This window comes from Calidris pugnax, unplaced genomic scaffold (genome assembly GCF_001431845.1).
Source record: "Calidris pugnax isolate Ruff unplaced genomic scaffold, ASM143184v1 scaffold39, whole genome shotgun sequence".
NCBI classification, from domain to species: domain Eukaryota; kingdom Metazoa; phylum Chordata; class Aves; order Charadriiformes; family Scolopacidae; genus Calidris; species Calidris pugnax.
In genome coordinates, this window is record NW_015090828.1 from 6041507 (window position 1) to 6059961 (window position 18455).

The 18455-nt window shown below is 42.8% G+C and overlaps 1 long non-coding RNA gene across 1 annotated transcript; it reads right to left on the reverse strand.

Moving 5' to 3' along the window:
• Positions 1-7914: 7914 nt before the first annotated feature.
• LOC106887142 lies at positions 7915-12869 on the reverse strand. Its single transcript, XR_001411813.1, has 3 exons — positions 12801-12869; positions 12248-12326; positions 7915-7970 (listed from the first exon to the last, which is right to left on the reverse strand). It is a non-coding gene; the product is annotated as an uncharacterized LOC106887142 (long non-coding RNA).
• Between the last annotated feature and the right edge of the window lie 5586 nt (positions 12870-18455).

Consider the following 18455-nt stretch of genomic DNA (forward strand, 5'->3'; position numbering starts at 1 on the left):
GGGAAGTCATGGCCAGAGGCAATATACTTAGTGGCAAGCTTTGGGCAAGCACAAACACAGGCACCTGCTGTTGACAGAAGCACTGAGGAGCCTCAGCTGTGGAATCCCTCCACCTTTTCCTGACAGTGGCTTTAAAGGCTGCTTAATAGCTTTGCTGTTTTAACAAATACAATAATTTGTGACATTACAGGAACTAGCCAGATGGTATATGCAGTGCATCACCCTACCATATAGCTGAACTTCAAAACATTCCTCAGAGATCACCGGAAAAAAAAAAATAAAAAAAAAAATCTATTCTCTTCTCATCTGGGCTTACAGGTACTGGTGAATTAGATGACATGATGATGATTTCCAGCAGGGGAGCAATATTTGTCTCAGTTTCCACCCCAAAAGCAGCCATGGAAAAGGGCAAAGAATATAATGACTCAGTATCACAGGGCGGAGACTAATTAGCAGCAGATCAGGAGCAAGCAGTGGTCTCTGGAAGAAGGTGCTTTCATGAGCAGAGCACGATCTTACTCATTGCCTGTCTTGATCAACTGCAGAGGTTTCCATGAAACAAATGCTAAGGCTGCCTCACTGTCACAACCTGAAAGAAAACCATGGGTGGGTTTTTTCATTTGTTTGAAAAGAAGTGCCTCTCTTTGGGACCTTTCCTGTTCTTTACTTCCAGTATCTAGTTTATCCTGGCAGGGAGGAAGGCCCCTGTAGTAACCAAAATCTCACCGTACAGCACGAGTGCTTATCAGTCAGTGCCTCCCTCAGCTGTCTCAGTTCACTGAGGACAGATAACAAAAATATTAAGAATATGAGGACAGCACAATCCTTTCACTCAGTGAATGCAAATGAGCTACAGGGTCATTTCAGCAATTGCTTCTTTCAAGACATGCTATTCCCCTCAGTGAGTTCAGGCAACCAGTGAACTGATAGCACCCACCTTTTCACTGGGTCAAAAAACCACAACAAAAACATTTGATCTAATTAGTTACCATATTACCCCATCAGCAAGGTGAATTTATTCCTGCTTGTAACAAACCTGTCATTGCTCTGGTTTTATCAGCAAAGTACACTGAATACACTGAAAAATAATTTTTATCTTATAAATGATCTAGCTAGTTTTTTCTAGGAATATATTGGGAAATGCCTGCAAAACTAAGATTTGAATCTGAGTCTCCAAGTGCTCCTCCCTGTTCTTAATGGGACTCACTGGATTGCCTCCTAGTAAAATTTTTTTTCTTCTGAAAAATCTATTGCTTACTTAAGGAAGCTTAAATGCTCAAAAGCCCGAGAATTGATTTGTTTATTTTTAACTAAAATAGTGAGTGCATTTTTCAGGAGCTGATGGGTGCCTATTCATATTGAGAAAGGCTTCAGCAATTAGCATTTATCTTTAGTTTTGCAGGGCTGATGGAAGGCACTGACTTTAGGAATTTTAAAGTCTCCATTCCTCAGGAGAAAACCAAAGGTGGGGAGCGAAGCGGGGCTCTGCCTGCCATACTCTGCTCTCAGCTCAGCTGGGATGGCAAGAGGGTCTGTCAGGATGCCCTATGAACCAAGAGAAACTGGGCTGTCTGTCAAACATCAACAGCCCCACCGACGCAGGTACCTCTGTGCAGCCTCCCAGTTCCCACCTGGGCTGGGAGGCACTTCCCTCCCAAGATAATAGACTCTGCCTGAGCACCTTTGCTTTTAAAAGAATAAAATGAACATGGGCAAATGCATGCTCTGTAAAATATTTTGAAGGGCTTTAACAATCACCTCGTTATTTGGTGACTGGGAGTTTGACAAGCAAAGGCGACCAACACCACCCACTCACCCCAGCTGAGGTCTGCACCGCACCGTCAACGTGACACAGTGACGAGGCCCTCCGGCTCTCTCTTGCCTTGCTGGCCTGTCACTACAGCATTTCCTTAAGACAGCAGGAACTCTGGCATCCCATAAATCCCCCTCTCCTAGGCAACAAGCTGATTGACTCTCTATTTCCTACATTATTTTTTCATTCATTCTTAACTGTGTAACTGGTAGCTCCATCCACCAGGTTTTCTACTTCTGCACCTTATGCTTTTTTGAAGCAGCCAAAGGGATTGAGGAACTTAAACCTCCCCACAGCAATGGCTGGGCAGGCTCCTGCCAAAATCAGCCAGGTGAGGAAAGGCACAGAAAGCACCCACTCTGACACAGCACTGCCCAGATGACCCCCAGGACGTGCTCACACAAGCTGAGGAGGTGTGAGACAATCTGTGGTAGGATGGAAATAATGATGAATGGGGACAGATCCCTTAATTTATTTTTCACTGACTGTTCATGGTCAGTTAAACTTGTTTCCTGGGCAGCCTGGCCATGCACGGGAGCATGCCCTCAGTTTTATGTCCCTCCGCAGCCTGGAAGGACATGTCAGCAATAGCACAAGCGTGAGGCAGCAGTCCCATATGCCCCACCAAGGCAGCCCTTGACCCTCTCCTCAAGAGAGCACAACTGGTGAGAAGAACCTTAGAGCTGTCCCTACTACATTGTCAGATCTGTATTCTTCAGATGGACCTGCCAGAATTTCCCACCATGTCCAACACTGTGTGGTGACCACACTAATGTTGTCCCCACTGGTGGCCTCAGCCTCTCATTTAAGCCATGAAATCTACCAGGGAACTCCTGAACAACCTCAGACAGAGAAGGATGCACCGGCACAATCTCAAAGCTTATTCTACTCTTGTGATGGCTGCAGAAATTACTGTTACTATGAAATTACTGTGGAGAAAACCAGTTCTGTACTGAGAAAGTACCACAATAGATGTGAGAGACACTTTCTCTCCCTACAGTTCATCAGAAACAAGGAGAGACATAAAAGACCAAGTGGCTTTCTTGGGTTTCACAGCGACGTCCCACAGCCTACCACTGCTAGCCAAATTGCAGCCCACTCACCTCTAACTACCCACTGATCTTCTGCAAAATAGTCCTGTGAGCCTCGAACCAATGGATATGGCTGACATATATATAAATTTCTATTATGTATAAAAAGCCACATTCATTACACCTTAAGGTATGGAAATTTTAATTGAAAGTTTTCAGGATTTTCCCTATCTTCTGCTGGCAAGACCACTGTATTTTCTCATACACGTGAGGAAAATTTCCCAAACAGTATCAGGGGGAAAAAGCATGTACATCTTTCTCTCTGTGGGCTGCCCAAATCACCAAGCTTGCAATAAGTGACACCGTAACCAGGGAGTACTAAGAGGATTGAGCCTGTGCAGACTTAGTGGGAGGCAGGAGGATCTCCTCCGGAAGTGTCAGCAGATGCCTTTTGCTGAAGGTATCTCCCTAATGACACCCATGGGAAACAGCTGGAAGAAACCTAGGGCAAGGGTCAGTTGCCTGAACAATTCAATTTAGCCCCCTGTGGGCACCTGCAATGCCTGCATGGGGCTGAGACCATGGCACAGGACACTTGGAAGGCCACCACTCCACTGCAGTAATAGCTGGAGTTCAGGCATCACATGCGTGGGCACCTCAAATGGCAATAGCCCTCTAGATCTACCCACCTCTAATCATTCCGCTGCAAACCAAACTAAAAGCAAATGGAAAAGATAGTAACAGCAAGAACTCAAGTTATAGCTCTCCTATCTGCAGTGTTACAATTAGAGTTTAGGGTCTGACATGTGAATATCACGATCTGATAACAATTACCAGGAAAATACCAACCTAAAGGGCAGTGACACACCCTCCCTGCTCTGTTTACAAATGTCATGGTCATGAGATACTAGTCAAACGCATCAGCAGACTGAAAATAAACCACAATAGGATATGTTGATAAGTATTTATTTCAAAACAGTATAGCCTTTTACATGACTAACCTTAATGTGATTTCAGACTGAGAAGAAAACAACCAATGTTGATTGCATACTGTTTTGGAGTAGGTAAACAGGGAACCACCACCAACCCTGACATTTCATTCTCCTATTAGAAAACATTACAAATCAATTGACACTGGTCAATGCCATTATTGTTTTAAATACATCAGTGAGTACAAGGACAGGACACAACTATGAGGATCACAGGTATCACCTTGGAAGAGGAGCAGCCATTTGCAAGCACCAGGGTTCATCCTTTCAGGACTGTGTTGGCTGGTTTCATGCACCAGGCCAGCAGAGCCCATTATCATGGAGAGGTTAGAAAATGTCTGCCTGGACCTTTAAGAGGATTTTATTCCCAGTTAGGTCACCATCAAGCCATTTTCACAATAGCATCTTGCCACTGAACTGTTGCTAATTAGTCAGTCCCTCCTGCAGCGAGGAGGATGTGACGGCGAAGGTGGAATTCTTTTTAAAAATGGCCCAAGAAGCCCCAGTAAGGATTGCAGCACTTTGTGGCCTACACCAGGCTTGTCACAGGGCAGGGAGAGGGAATCTGCATATCGCAGCGTGTTGCAATCGCTGCGGAAATGTCTCTCTTCTTGCTTCCTCTCCACCCTTGTTTAGAGAGTTAAGGTAAGATGGGAAAGCAGCTGCAGCTTCTAGGCCATCCCATCTGGTGACCCAGGACAGCAGTGACAATGCTCCTTCAGCGTGCTCTACAGAACCTCTTTGGTTGCTTTAATGTTTTCTCTATAAGTATCACTTCTCTAACTGTTGCGAGTAGCAAAAGAAAATTTACAGAAGACATCGAACTGTTTGGATGGTATTGTAATAGGGGCCACACAACGGACAATGCAGTCAAGGATCTGCTGAAGCAAGTGGTTCTGCATTGGGAGACAGAAAACAACTGGGAGAAGTGACTTGACTTGGAAAAAGAGATTCACAGCTCTATCAAAGTCTATGCAGTGACTATTCTAACTCTTAAATAAAGTATGTTTTCCATTTTGCACACCAAAACCTCCAAGAGGATGAAGCAGGACTCTTCCAAGGATGAGTTTAACAGGCTGAAGGGTCCACAGGGAGGGAGAAACACAGGAGCCCCAAGAGCATTGGAGTCTGCATTTGGCAATTTCATCTCACAGATGTCTGGACAGATAGTCTGATTACCTAAAGACATTAGCAGCTTTATTTGAATTCTCCCAAGAATATAAAGAGGGAAAGAGAGGTTGCATGGCTGGGTATTTCTGCAGTTCCTTAGTGAAGACAGAAGCACACAGCCCAGAAGGCTTGGAGAGAGTTCTTTGAAACAAGAAAGTGGCATTTCAAACTAAATGCCCACCTTCCTCCCCAGGGTGATGTACTGGTAATGCCAGAGTGCAACAGGCTGCTCTGCTGGTTCTCTGAAGACAGGAAAGCCTAGGTATGAATGGCAGGTGCTTCATCTCCTCTCTTCTACCAAGCAGAGCAGGCCCCACAGCACTGAAGGGGACTGCTGCTTGTAGAAATAACCCACATACTACGGTAGCCACATCTGTCTGAAGATCCACAGAGCATTACTTAGGCTACATGCCCACTACAGCATCTGCCTGCCCCTTATACTACAAGGGCTTCCTAGAAACAGTGAGCATCTTGGTCCAAAAGTGATTTTCATCCCAGCTCAGATCACAATGACACCAACACCGTGTCTACCTTCCTACATGCACTCAGCTCAGCAGTTTACCAAACATGCTTGAAATCTGAAGGGCCAACAAGGAAACAGGGTATCAATGCTGACAACCTGAATTTTAGCAAAGATAAAAGGAGGGTTATAGAAAGAAAGTGAAACATTTAAACACACATAATTATTCTACTGTTCTGTCATGCATCTGCTTAAGTTGCATTAATCTGCAAATTTTCTCAACAATTGGCCATTCATGGAATAAAACTTATTTCTAGTGAAAAATTATATATATCCCAACACTGGATGCATCTTTCATGCAGAAGAGGAAAGCACTCAGTGCAGTGGGAAAGGGTCACCTTATGAATGCTGCAGAACCCCTCAACAGATAAAAGTTACATTCACTTCCTAAATATTAAGAAATACACATAAAAAGGAGACTTCCCAACAAGATGGCAGAAAGCACAACCTAAAGGAAGAGGCAGAGGACAGCCATGGACACATATTGCGAAAGGCACATATTGCGAAAGAGCTCTTCCAAGATTATGTCATTTCAAATATGCCCCCCCATACCAGGAATTTGCCAGGTCCACAAACTGATTTCTCACTCTTAGACACTTTGGAGAGACTGTCTGGTGGGCAGTTGGCAACACAAGCACCAGGACAATATGATATCTCCTTGTGTTCTGAGAATTTTTTATTATGAGGGAGTGGTCTCCTTATGCAGAACACACAACAAAGACATGCCTGTACAGAAAGGCAGATTCAACCAAAACCAGCAGCAGAAATGATGTTCTTTCCAAGTACTTTTTATTCTCTTAGTAATTAAACTAGCTCAGAAATTAACATAGCATTGTGAAGTACTACCTCAAGAAAAGGATGTACTGTGGCACTTGTGTTGTGTTTGTATAGAGCATTGCTGAAAGCTCATGGACTTTCTGAAACTTGCCACAGTGTAAATAGCTGCTTCAGTCATATTCCATTTCTCTGTATGGGAAACTAAACCAAAGACTTAGCACTCTGCGGAGCTGAGTATATGATAATCACTAAGTGGAAACTCGCCATGTTTGGGAATTCAAGTCATCTCCCTTCCTCTCCAAGACATCCTTTGCTTGATCCTGGCCAGCCATGGGAAGTCAAAGAAATATATATGGTATGACTCATCAGTCAGTCAATAAACCATGCAAAAAAAGTCAACATTTTTCCCTTCATTTTTTTCTCACAAGTCTCTTTTACAACCTTTCCCTTCCACACACACTAAATACTTGAAAAACACGAGCTTCCTGTGCCAGTGGATTCTTTGGCCTCTATAATGGTTTCTAGTGTGAAAATGCTTCATAATATTCTAACACAAATGAATAGTTTTAGCCGGTCCCCTTCAGTACATGTGCTTATTTTTCTCATGTCAATGACGTTAATTTAAATAGAAGACATAATAAAACAGGAAAAAGTGTTTCCTAGTAAGGTGTTAAAAGGCTGACAGAAACATGCAATTACCATAGCATATTCATTTTTAATTACAGTCTCTATGAGGTCATTTCAGGCATGCTGGAAACAGAGAAATTATTCAATACATAACTTTGGCAAATATATTACAGCAAATATATTTACAAATATATTCCAGAGACACTGCCACAAATTTATAGTACAGAATAGAAGCCATCAGTTAGGAAGGCAGTAGATACCAATTCTTGTAATGGAAGCAGTATTTAAAAATGTGAACTCAACCACATCCTCTTTAGTATGAGTTTACCAACATTCAATTTAGTCTTCCTTAATCTGTAGAAAGCCTAAGATAACAGCTCAGAGAAGCATAAAACTATACATTTTATATTAAAAGAAAGTCAGAGTCAGAAAACCAGCTATAATAATTAGACCTTAATACTGACAACTATGTCCATGTTCAGCCCTGGAATAGGTTTGTGAACTCTGAATGAACTCATTCAGAGCTTTCAGACTCAGTGTAAAGGCTGAAAGAGGACTACCATCGTTTTGGAACAACAAAGAGCAGGAATTAATAATCCAAGCCCGTAGACTTGAGGTCCTAGACTTCAAGTCCCACCTGTCCAAGAGCACAAGAAAAAAGGAAAGGGAAGATTCAACTCTAGCATCTCAAAACTGCAATCCAGCTGAAATGCTTTCCAGGGCAGCAGACACACCTAACCCAATCTACCACACCTGCCCATCCAGCCTCATCACATCAACAAACCACAAATTCAGTTCTGTCCAGTGAACCTGCTTAGCCTGTGGAAAAGACTACCAGAATACAGCATAAAGCTGATTTTATTTTCAAGTAGTTAGCACAAAGAGCAAGAATAAGCTGCTTCCAAGCTTTGTGCTTTCCATAATAAAAGTTAATTTCTGAGCTTACCTGTAGCTGCCATACAGCTTGGAGTTCTCTGTGAATTCATAGTTGTCCTCACATTTCCATCACAGGGGTAACAGTTAGGTGCATTGTTCTTTTCTTTCTGCAAGCAAACAAAAGACAGAGGTGATTTGGAGGCATTTACTGAACACACATTTCAGCCATTTAGTTAAGACCAAGGTAAGGGAGCAGGAAAAGGGGAAACAAAGAACAAAGCCAGTTTTAAACCACCTTAATAATATCCAAGCCCACTTACCCACACCTTTGCATAGATAAGAGTAGTATAAGGATGCCACGCTGATGGTAAGTGGTGGCCAAAGTTGATAAAGAATCAACACAGGCCAGTTCTCAAGGAACTGGGCTGCTTGTCCCACACGCTTTGTTGCACTGCTAGAACACCTGATACTCAAGAAGATAACGACATTGGAAACACCTGATCCAATTTGGACTTAGCCTTGGTAATAGGCCTTTACCACCAGCACAGCAGGACATACTAAAACTTCCATAATTAAGTTGGCTACTTAATTATGACTATTCTTGCTTTTCTTTTAGTAGTTTCTTTATGATGGCACAAGAAATCCTGTAATAGGTGCTTTTAGCATTTATTTAGCAGGCAGCTGATGAGCTCACCGCTCAGTAGTCTCTCTAGAGACAAAGTTAACATCTATTTTGCTTATGTGCAAGTTCAAGAGTCCTTTCCCACCCCTCCGCGAGTGAACCTGCATTCAGAAAGTACCACTTGTGCTATTTTAGCTCTATTCAACCCAGTATCTCCTCAGTGAGGTCCCTGTAAAAAGAAGCACTGGTAAGGCCCGCAAACTCAGCCTCAACTCAGTGGCCCACCTGAGGTGGCCAGGAAGGGCCAGCACCTTCTCAGCTCCTCCACAGGGCAGATGAGGAAGAAAGATAACCAAAATTACATTAAGAGAATTGAACTTAGATTTTGTTGAGACTTTAAAGCAAATGTTTCCAGAAAGGAGGGTAGGGGAGAGTCACAAACCTACATACGCTGCCTGGTCTCCAGCCGCACCACAGCAAAGGCCGCCCAGCTGCATCCACTTTAGGCTCGCTCCAAGCCCTAAGAAGATCCATAGCCCAACCCTCCTCTCCTGAGCTCCTTAGAAGTGGACTACTAACCCTTGCAGCCCTTTTATACCAATAGCCTCACATACTGGGAGAAGCCAGCCAATCCTGTCACAGCAAGAGAGGCCGTGCCCTATAGCTGCAGGGCAGGAGGTCCAGAGCCCGCCCACCGTGGGGCTGCCTTTTCCCAGACCCTCAGCAAAGTCAAAGAATTGCCCCCAAAAATAGAGATGAATTTCTTGGCTAGCTATCACCTCACCCTTGTGCAACCACTCCCTGCAGCCATGAAGGGTGATAGGTGGCCAATGTGTGGGTATGGAGGTGTTGGGGTACTCGGTGGTGGTCGGACCCGGGACCCCTGCACTTCTCCATAGGCCCATGGGCCACCTTGGTCCCTGCTTACAGCTGGTCCTCCCTGCTGGCACCGAGCCGCCTCTCCAGGCACCCTCCCTGAAGCTGACGGAGCCCAGGGGCAATGGCCAGCCTTCCTTAATGACACCCATGTCCCCACACCAGTTTTCACCACAAAGACCATCTCATTCATCTCTCCCACCAGAAGCAGCAACTTCATGGGGCTCCAACTCCTGCCTGTTAGCTCAAGCCAAAAGGAATAACTGTAAACTCAGAATAAATACTAATTAACCCGAATCTTCCTTCATATCGTGATCTGAATCAGATGCTTTATCCATCTTTAACTTTAGGCTGCTTTGAGATGAACCCTCTATCTGCAGCAGGCAAAAATAAGATTCCTTTTTTTGATAAAGTTATTTGTGGGCCTCAACCAGACAGATTTCCTGGCAATGCTGTGCTCTTATCTTTAAATACTGTGAACTCTCAGGGGTTTGAAAGGCCGTGTATGTTGATTGCCTCCAATACAACCAGTTTTGTGATCAAGGAGAATTTAATCCAGCAACTTTTCCATGTCCTGCTGGAAAAAGAGTGGCCATGAAGGTGAGATACTTCTCACAGCGAATACGGCTTTGGCAGTGCATGCAGCATTGAATAGAGGCTGTCTCATAAAACCCAACTGAAGGCCACACAGGAGCATGGCTGAGATTTATTCTCCAAAGCTGGGCAGAGTGGGGTGAAAGCCCTACGCTAACTCCTGTTGAGCTGGTTGAAATCAAGAGTGCTTTATATGGGTTTTAGTATCACAGACAGAATGACAGAACAGGGTTAAAAATTATTTATTCCCCTGAGTATATCAACATTTTCAAAGCTGCTTTGTTTTGATTTTTTCCTTTGTTGGAAGTAGCTCCAATATTTTCTAAATTACTGAAAACCACTGTTGAAAGCTAATGTAACAAAACTATGTTTTTCATTATGACTGTTGGTAATTATGCAGGCACTGTACATATAGAGAGGAAACTATACAAACCAGATTTACTGTAAAAGCCAAGACCTTTCATAAATGCAGCTGTGTTCTCTTGTAGAAAAATAGGTTATTTGGGGGAAAATATTTTTGAACTTCAAAAAACAGTGACAGGAATACCAAACAACTCTTGGCAAGAGCTGTGCAAAGCGAAACTCTGCCCAGTTCCACCTCTCAAGCACCTTCTGCACAACACAGTCTCTCAGCAGCTAGGTTGGTAGCCAGTATTAGTGATATAACCTTCATCTCACTTCAGTATAGACATGTAAGTTATAACAAGCCTGCAGATGAAGTCATAAAATTAAGCCTCTACCATTTTAAAGTTGCATAAATACTGTTTAAGTGGCTTAAGTGTTTTGTTTGTACAGCACGAATGTTATTAGTATATAGCAGCATAGTGAGCCCAAAGACGTGTCCAGCAGTGCCAGCTACCCAGGTGATGGCACTCCTTGCCATCACCAGACTCTCCAGTGCAGAACACAAAGGGCCTCCCAGTCTGTAGGACACATATCTGGCTTGTGAGGCCAGGACATTACCCACCCATTTGTTACATGAGTGCATACTGCTTATGTGTCAATGCACCTCGTCAGGAACTGGGTCTTCTGAAATACAGACTATTATTGGTTGCACTGTGTACCTGACTGCGAGTGCCACATCCACCTGCACCTACTGCTGCCACTTAAGAAGAAATCTAGGCAAGAAACCTGGGCTGTGCACATCCCCAGAAATCACCTCCTCACCGGCCAAGGGAAAGGTGGAGGGGAGAATGCTCTTCACAAACAGCTAGAAAGCCTTGGAGAGCTAATCCCTAATAGTTCTGGTTTATTGGCTCTTGCCTAGACAGGAGAGGAAATGGTGTACAGCTGTGAAGAGCTGGATCAACTATAATGGTTACCTCAGATCTCCTAGAAAAAAACCCACAAATCTATGCTGAAGGAAAGAACTGCAACTCCATCCCCCAGGAGAGCTGGAAGAGGTATTTGATAGCCAAAACCACTGAGGATGAAGTACCATTCTGCCTTCTTGGGGAGTCCAACTATCATCTACCTCCTCTCCATGTCTTGCAAAGTGGCTGTGTTTCCCAAGGTAGTAAGGCACTAAGGGTGCAGAGAAAAGCAGAAGGGACAATAAGAAGTTACCTCATTCTTACCAAAACTAATGGTAATTATATAACCAATGCTTTTTGAGACCCCTCCCAAATTCACTGCCTATTTGCTCTTAATTCCTCCTATTTAGGGTACTGGCTGGCTGTAAATCTCCAAAGGTACCTAGTCAGTAGGAAACACTGCCCAGAGTTTAGGCTACCTGAGCAGAGTCCCAGGTGCTCATGTGTATTTTAGGCACATAAAAAACCCTTTAAAAGTCTGGTCAAGAGTCCTTTCCTTGAACTGAAGGCTCATATTCCTAGATGAGTCCCTTAACCAAAACTGCCACCGTAACAAACACACAGGCATCTCCTCTCCTGGATGTGGGTGGATTTGATGCCTGCACTGGTTATAAGAAACAATGTCCTAGAGAACATGAAATTTAGGAAGATGAGTAAGTATGAAGTGCGGAGGCAGAGAGAGATGATCCACATATTATGTGCTTTTATTTAATAATTTAAAAATAAATATCAGATTTCCCCAAACTGCCCCTCAGCCTAGCAATTATATGTTGGCTGATTTCTTGTTAGTGCTGTTCTTTTATAATAACAAACTGTTCCCAAAGCCTCACATACAGAGAGTTAGACAATCAAACTACTGTGTGCGATTTTCCACTTAATTCATTCAGTTAGCTGCAATTAAAACAATACAATTCAAAGCCTTGTGTGTTTCTCTGAAAAAATACAAAACTTTAGTTGTTACTATTAATATATACAACCTACAAAAAAGAGTTAACAAAGCCCCTTTGTCTTCCCTGTTGTAGTAGAGTAATTTTCTTACCCTTTTCTGTAGATCCCCTTGCAGTCATCAATATTTCTTTCAGTCACTGTTCTTCAAAAGACACACGCTTTTCATTCAACTGCACAGAAAGAAAAGGAATTCAGTGGGCAAGATTCCCTCCCTGGTCAGATCCATTCACCACAGATAGCCAGGGAGGAATCTAGGTGAAGGTGCAGGGGTCTCATCAAGAGAATCAAACCTATTTAGACGGGAAGGGGTGATGATTTTAGCAGGCAGTAAAAAAATTTCTGTTCAGATTTTATATAGATATTTTACCTAAATATTTCCTATTTCTGGAAAAGCAGTGTCTTCATGGCTACTGATCTCTGCTCACTCACTTAGTATAAATGACATACTAAGTTTTAGCGTCACTATAGAACTGTTCCTTTTTTGTTTTATGGGACTTCACTAATGAAACCTGATGACGATTTAATTAACATTATACCAGTTTCACAGACACAAAAGAGAACAGAGGCTGCATCCTGCCCCACAAGAAAGCGTTAAGCCATCCTAACAGAGCAGCTGTGACTGTCTCCCGTTCTACCAAACTCACCCAATACTGGGCAGATTTCCATCAGCCAAGAACAAGCTCAGAGAGCAGTAACATCCCTGCAGACCGAGGATGTGCTGTGTTTGTCCAAGTCTCACATTTCCAGAGCTTCTATGAGCAAGGTACATCTCAACACTGTCCCAAGTAGACTATACTCCTGACACGCTACTCTTCGGTATGTTAATTCAGTATTTCAGCTCTAATTGTTGACAGAGACTTTGATTCAGCCTACTCCTGCAACAGAATAACAAATCACTGATTTGGATCTGTAGTTTTAATTATTATCCCACCAACATAAATCAGCATTTCATTTAAGCTCAGTTCCTCAAGAAAGAACTATTGTGCCTACTTGATAAGATAGTATGAAATTTATCCAAACATTTGTCAAACCATGAGAAATTTTATTGGAAGAATATGTTCTGACATTTTGTGAATAATGTCCCCCAAGAAAAAGTAACACCAAAATGTGTGTCAGAGCAGAGATTTCCAAAGTCTGGTCCAAAGTGCATTCAGTTTATCTAGTGCTCACCTTTATTCTTTCATTCCAGTACAAAAGCAAAAAAAGGTATGGCAAAGTAAAGAACCAAAACCAGCATATTTTTTTTTCCAGAAAGGCAGAACTCTGCCAAATCCAGCTCGAATTATAGAAACACTTTCCAGTATTTTCCTTCCAGTTGCTGCAGTTCTACAAATATGGTATGCAGTGATGAATGACAAGGAAGGCAATTCACCAGACAAGGTACTTACTCCAGTTATTCCTATTAAAAGAAACGCTAATATCATATTCCTGGCATATGACTTTATGCTTGAAGAATCTTGCAGTTTGCATATAATCTGGGTGAAAGAAATATAGTTGAAAGACCACATCTCCAACTGTTGATGAATGTTTCCAGCAAGTCTAACAAAAAAAAAAACCCCAACCATCTCTGCTTGGCACATGTTTTTTCCAAATGTGTTTTCTTAAGTCACTGCAACAGAGATAACACTAGGCAGATAGCAACTGCCTGTGTTCTGTAACAAACATACTTTTCATAAGGTATTTCAAGGCAATTGGATTACTAACAAACTTAATAAAAAGTTAAAACCATCATCAATGTATACCAAGGATCATGTTATTACAGTAAAGTATATACAGTAAGGCACTATCCATGAAATCAAAGAGATATTTCATATCACTTCAATATACTGACATAATTGACCGACCTATAACTACACTTAACCTTCTTTATGATTTCAAGTGCCCTTATGTCCAATACCTGAAAACATGCAATTCAGTTCCACAGAGTAACTCCAAAAATCACATCAAGGAAGTCCTTTATTGGTTTCTCTCAATGACTTCCAGATTAAATCTGTTCTTCTATAAACACAGTAAAGGTTTTCTGTGTCTAGTCAAAAACACAAGGTTGAAGTTAGTAGATCCTTTCAATCCAGCAACAAAGGACCACGCAACTGGAGCACAGCTAATAACTCCGCTGATGACACACATACCAGAACAAAAATCAGTGCTGAGACCCTTAGTATCAGAAGAATAAAACCATATTTAAAAACTAAAACAAGATTATGGAGCACACAAAGGGAACAGGTTTGTATATGAAAGTATCTACCTTTTACCTACTCACCTTTCAGGCATTTGGCTTCATTAACTCCCAAGTATCAGTGCAAGAATGAACAGAAATGCCAGAATGCCAAGGTAAGGAACAGGCAGACATTGTAAATCTGTTCACAGTAGTGTTCCAGATTGGTGCTAAAATAAGAGTTATGAGCTACATTCATTTGAAGTAAATATAAGAATATCTATACTCAGTTCAGGCCTTCTTTATTCATCATCTACTTGGGAAGAAAAGAAGAAATTATAGCTTCTGTAGAACAGCATTCACTTCTGTCAGTGACAGAAAGTGAAAGCGAACAAACTCTGGCCCTTCTCCCATTCAAGTCAAGGAGAGTTACATGTGCAAATCCTCAAGGATGACATCTATCCGCCTAATATGGCCATGCTTACCCAACACTGTAAGCTTCCAGATCAAAAGCAGTTGGCTCAACCCTCCAGAAGAAAGGTTTCATAGCAAAACATTCTTGCAAATAGAGGTTGGGTGCACAAACTTACCATCTCTCCCTGTAACAAAAGCTTTCTTCCTTTAAGTTTGCCAGAAGATGAGAAGACGTGATCTATACCAGTCACACCAGAAGTGTGGTCACTTACAGTGACCTTTCAGGGCCATAAATCTTGAATAGTTTCTGTTATGAATGGATAAGTGTTCTCCAGGCCTCCTAGAACAGTGAAACAAAAAAGAGTAAAAGAAACCCTGGAGTCCTCTAGAACCTTTCCAGCATTTCCATCTACCTTTCCATTCAGGTATTTCTACCCTTGGTTGTTGATACTAAACAAACCCATGGATGCACTGAACAGAGAGAAATCATCAGCAGTTAATAAAACTAAACGATGCTAGACAACATTGCTGTATTGAGCAAAATAGATTCTTCTCTCAAACAGCAATGACAGGAGCAGAGAGAAAAGCAGCAGATGCGTGGTGACACAGACCTTCAGCTGGGAAGGCAAATGGGCAGGCCTTGGCCGTTGTGTAAATTCTGTGGTTTAGTCCTGGAGGTTGTGGCTTCAGCCCAGGTCCCAATTCCTTACCACAAACCACCAGAGACCTCTCTGAGTAAATGCAATGCTGGCTCCTTCTCAGCGAGGCTCCATTAAATTTAAACATCAGTCATGCAAAGGGCCTCTAGTTTAAGCATCCTGCTATAGACATGGTTATTCAGCACAGCAATATGGAGGCACAAACGGGCTGGAGTGTGAGATAGCTGAGAACCATTCAGTTTAACAACCAGAGAAGATCTCCTGACCACCTCCCATCCCCACAGGCTGCCTGTCTTGTTGGACAGCCCCTTGGGAACATAATCCAGCCGCCCGCTCTTAATCAGACACAGAGGACTGCAGATTACTTCACGTTGCCTGTACTCCAGGAGCATCCCGGGGACCTTAATCATGGTCCTCAGCCATGCTCCACTGCATTCCAGGAACATGCGGGGAACTTAATCCTGTTGCTCAGCCACACTCCGCTCGGCACTTTCCACAGACAGGCAAAAGGCAGGCTCTGCAGGTCAGGGCTGCTCTGAGGAAGGCCTGTCCACCTGCAGCACTACCTGCAGAGCAGCAGCTTTTGAACCACCCCATGCTCTAGGATGCCATTCCCAACATGCAAACATAGCTAACTCAGCCTCTGTTTCTCAACACCGGGAACGAGGCCAACCTACATGAACACCAGTGGTCAAAGTCACCCAACCTGTTGCCACTGGAGCTATAAAGGTGAAAGCTACACGCGGGGCAGCCCTGGGTTTGCATTTTGGTCCAGATGTACACAGAGAAAGGAGCGAGGGCAGAGCGGAGACAGTGGGAAGCTTGGAGAGAAGGAGGGTGTCTGTTACTTGAAATCACTCTAAAGCACATTACAAATCTGTTAAATCATTGTGGGTTACCCTGTATTTCAGAGTAAATTAGTAACTTTTCAGAGGGAGTGAAGAAACTACCACTCCACTTTTAAATAATGAAAATGCTAAAAAACCTACACTTAACAGCTCTAAAACTGCAGCAAGTCACCCACCAACACCCACTCCTCTTGTCAGCAGGCTTTTTTCAGCTTTGCCTATTATTTGTGTCAAGCCAAAGATGTTTAATGTTTGCTGCACTCATCTGCTTAACTTTAAGGAGCCCCAAATGCTACAATATGTACCTGGGCCACTGACCTCTTTCCTCGTAGCATTCTGATCTAAATAAGTAATAAACACAGAGTTTCCAAAATCATTTGGATTCACTGGCTCCGAGTGCATAGCTGTAAAAAATCTGCTTTAAGATTAACATCCAATTTTATTCATGCCTGAGGCTTCACCACAGCATCTATTTTTGTAAGATTAACAGCAAGATCCCAGTTCTCCAGAAATGTAAAGAGTAACAGCCAATTGTAAAAGGAAGATGATGTTTCCTAACCTGCCCTGCTCCCATCCAGGAACGTACATTTTCCTAGCCCTTTCCGTGGTGGGTGTAATTTCTATTTGCATTTTTGCACCCACAACATGCAGCATGAGTATTAGTCCTTCTGCCTCCCATTAGCTGAAATGCATTTCTGATGAAACTGTGGGTGCCAAAAAATACTAACACAAATCTCACATGTGCAAAGTGTCCCCTGAAAGGCAGCTTCTACTCTGGAGGAGTTCAGAAGCAGCCATCTTCCTGTACTTTGCACAACAGCATTAGGAATCATCTAACTTGAAAATACAAGTATAGAGAAAAAAAGCGCTTGATATTTCAGCTAATTCATTTGAAATGAATACTCATGAAAACACCTCTTTTTGAATATGGTGATCGGAGGACAAATTGAGGGCCATTTTTAACCTAAACAGCAGAAGAAAAGTTGCTGTTAAAAGTGCCTTTGATATCTGTCAATTAGAGCTATTGCATTGCTATCAACTTGCACTCCTTCTGTAGTTCCAGCTTTGCTCCATTCTACACAGAGCCGTACAAATCAATTGTCTTTTGCAAACATGCACTAACCACTGGAAAGTGAAATTAATAAAGTGCGAGAAAAGCTGATTCATAAAGCTGACACTCCTGTCCCCAACAACTCCGGGTTTCTCCCCTCCAGCTAGCTGTTTGAGATAGGCAGGCAAAGTGGCAAAAGATTATCAAATTGCAACTGTCATTCCTGACAAAACGCATCTCAATGCTGGAAGGAATTTTAGGTTTTAAGTTAAAACACCACCCCAAAGGGTTCCTCAGAGCCTGTCAATATCTGTACCTTGGATGGAAAGCTACCACTGAGCGCAGTGTGTCCAACATATAGAACCTGCCACGAAATGAAGTTCTTCATAAGAAAGCTCATCTCAGTCTTGGTTGGTAACAATAACAAGGAGACAAGATGAGACCATCAGTCTCAATTGTGAAGACAATGTTTTCCTCCCATATTATTCTGTCTGTCATGTTCCCTTCAGGTTCCAAAGGAATCCCTGTCTCATACATCATTATTTCCCACAAAGCTTGAAAGCCTTCAGGGGGGGTTTCTTCCTGCCCACTGTACCAGCCTTGATGTCTGAGTACCTTCAGAACAGTGACAGAGGCCTCCGCCAGCAATAAAGGGGAACATCTGCATACCAATTAAACTGCTGAGCGCTGAAGAGTTAAAAAAAAAAAAGGTGGAGGGAAGAAATCCTTGAAAGTAAATCTGAGCCAAGTTCTAATTAATGCCCTAGGCCCCGATTCACCACAGCACTTAGGCATGTAGTTAACTTTAAGCATGTATTTAGTTCCATTGAAGTCAAAAGACAGCATCGAAGAGGCAAACTACATTAGCACAATTTAATACTCTTTGGGCTAATTAATCAGCCATAAAAATTAACTATGAGAACTGTATTCCTTATTTCCCTTGCTGTGACATTTCCAGATAAAAATACTTGGATGTGGCTGGAATAAGCAAAAAGCACCACCTCGTTTGGCTGTCATGGGCTGCTGAGTCTTACAGCTGTGGAGGCCGGTTCCTAAGAGATGCTGAAGGTACTGAACTCTCTGCACATCACAGCCTAACGCCTGTATCCTCTGTGTGGTGGCAGCACACAGGCACTAAAGGCACAGCCCTGTCCCGAGGAGCAGCAATCTAA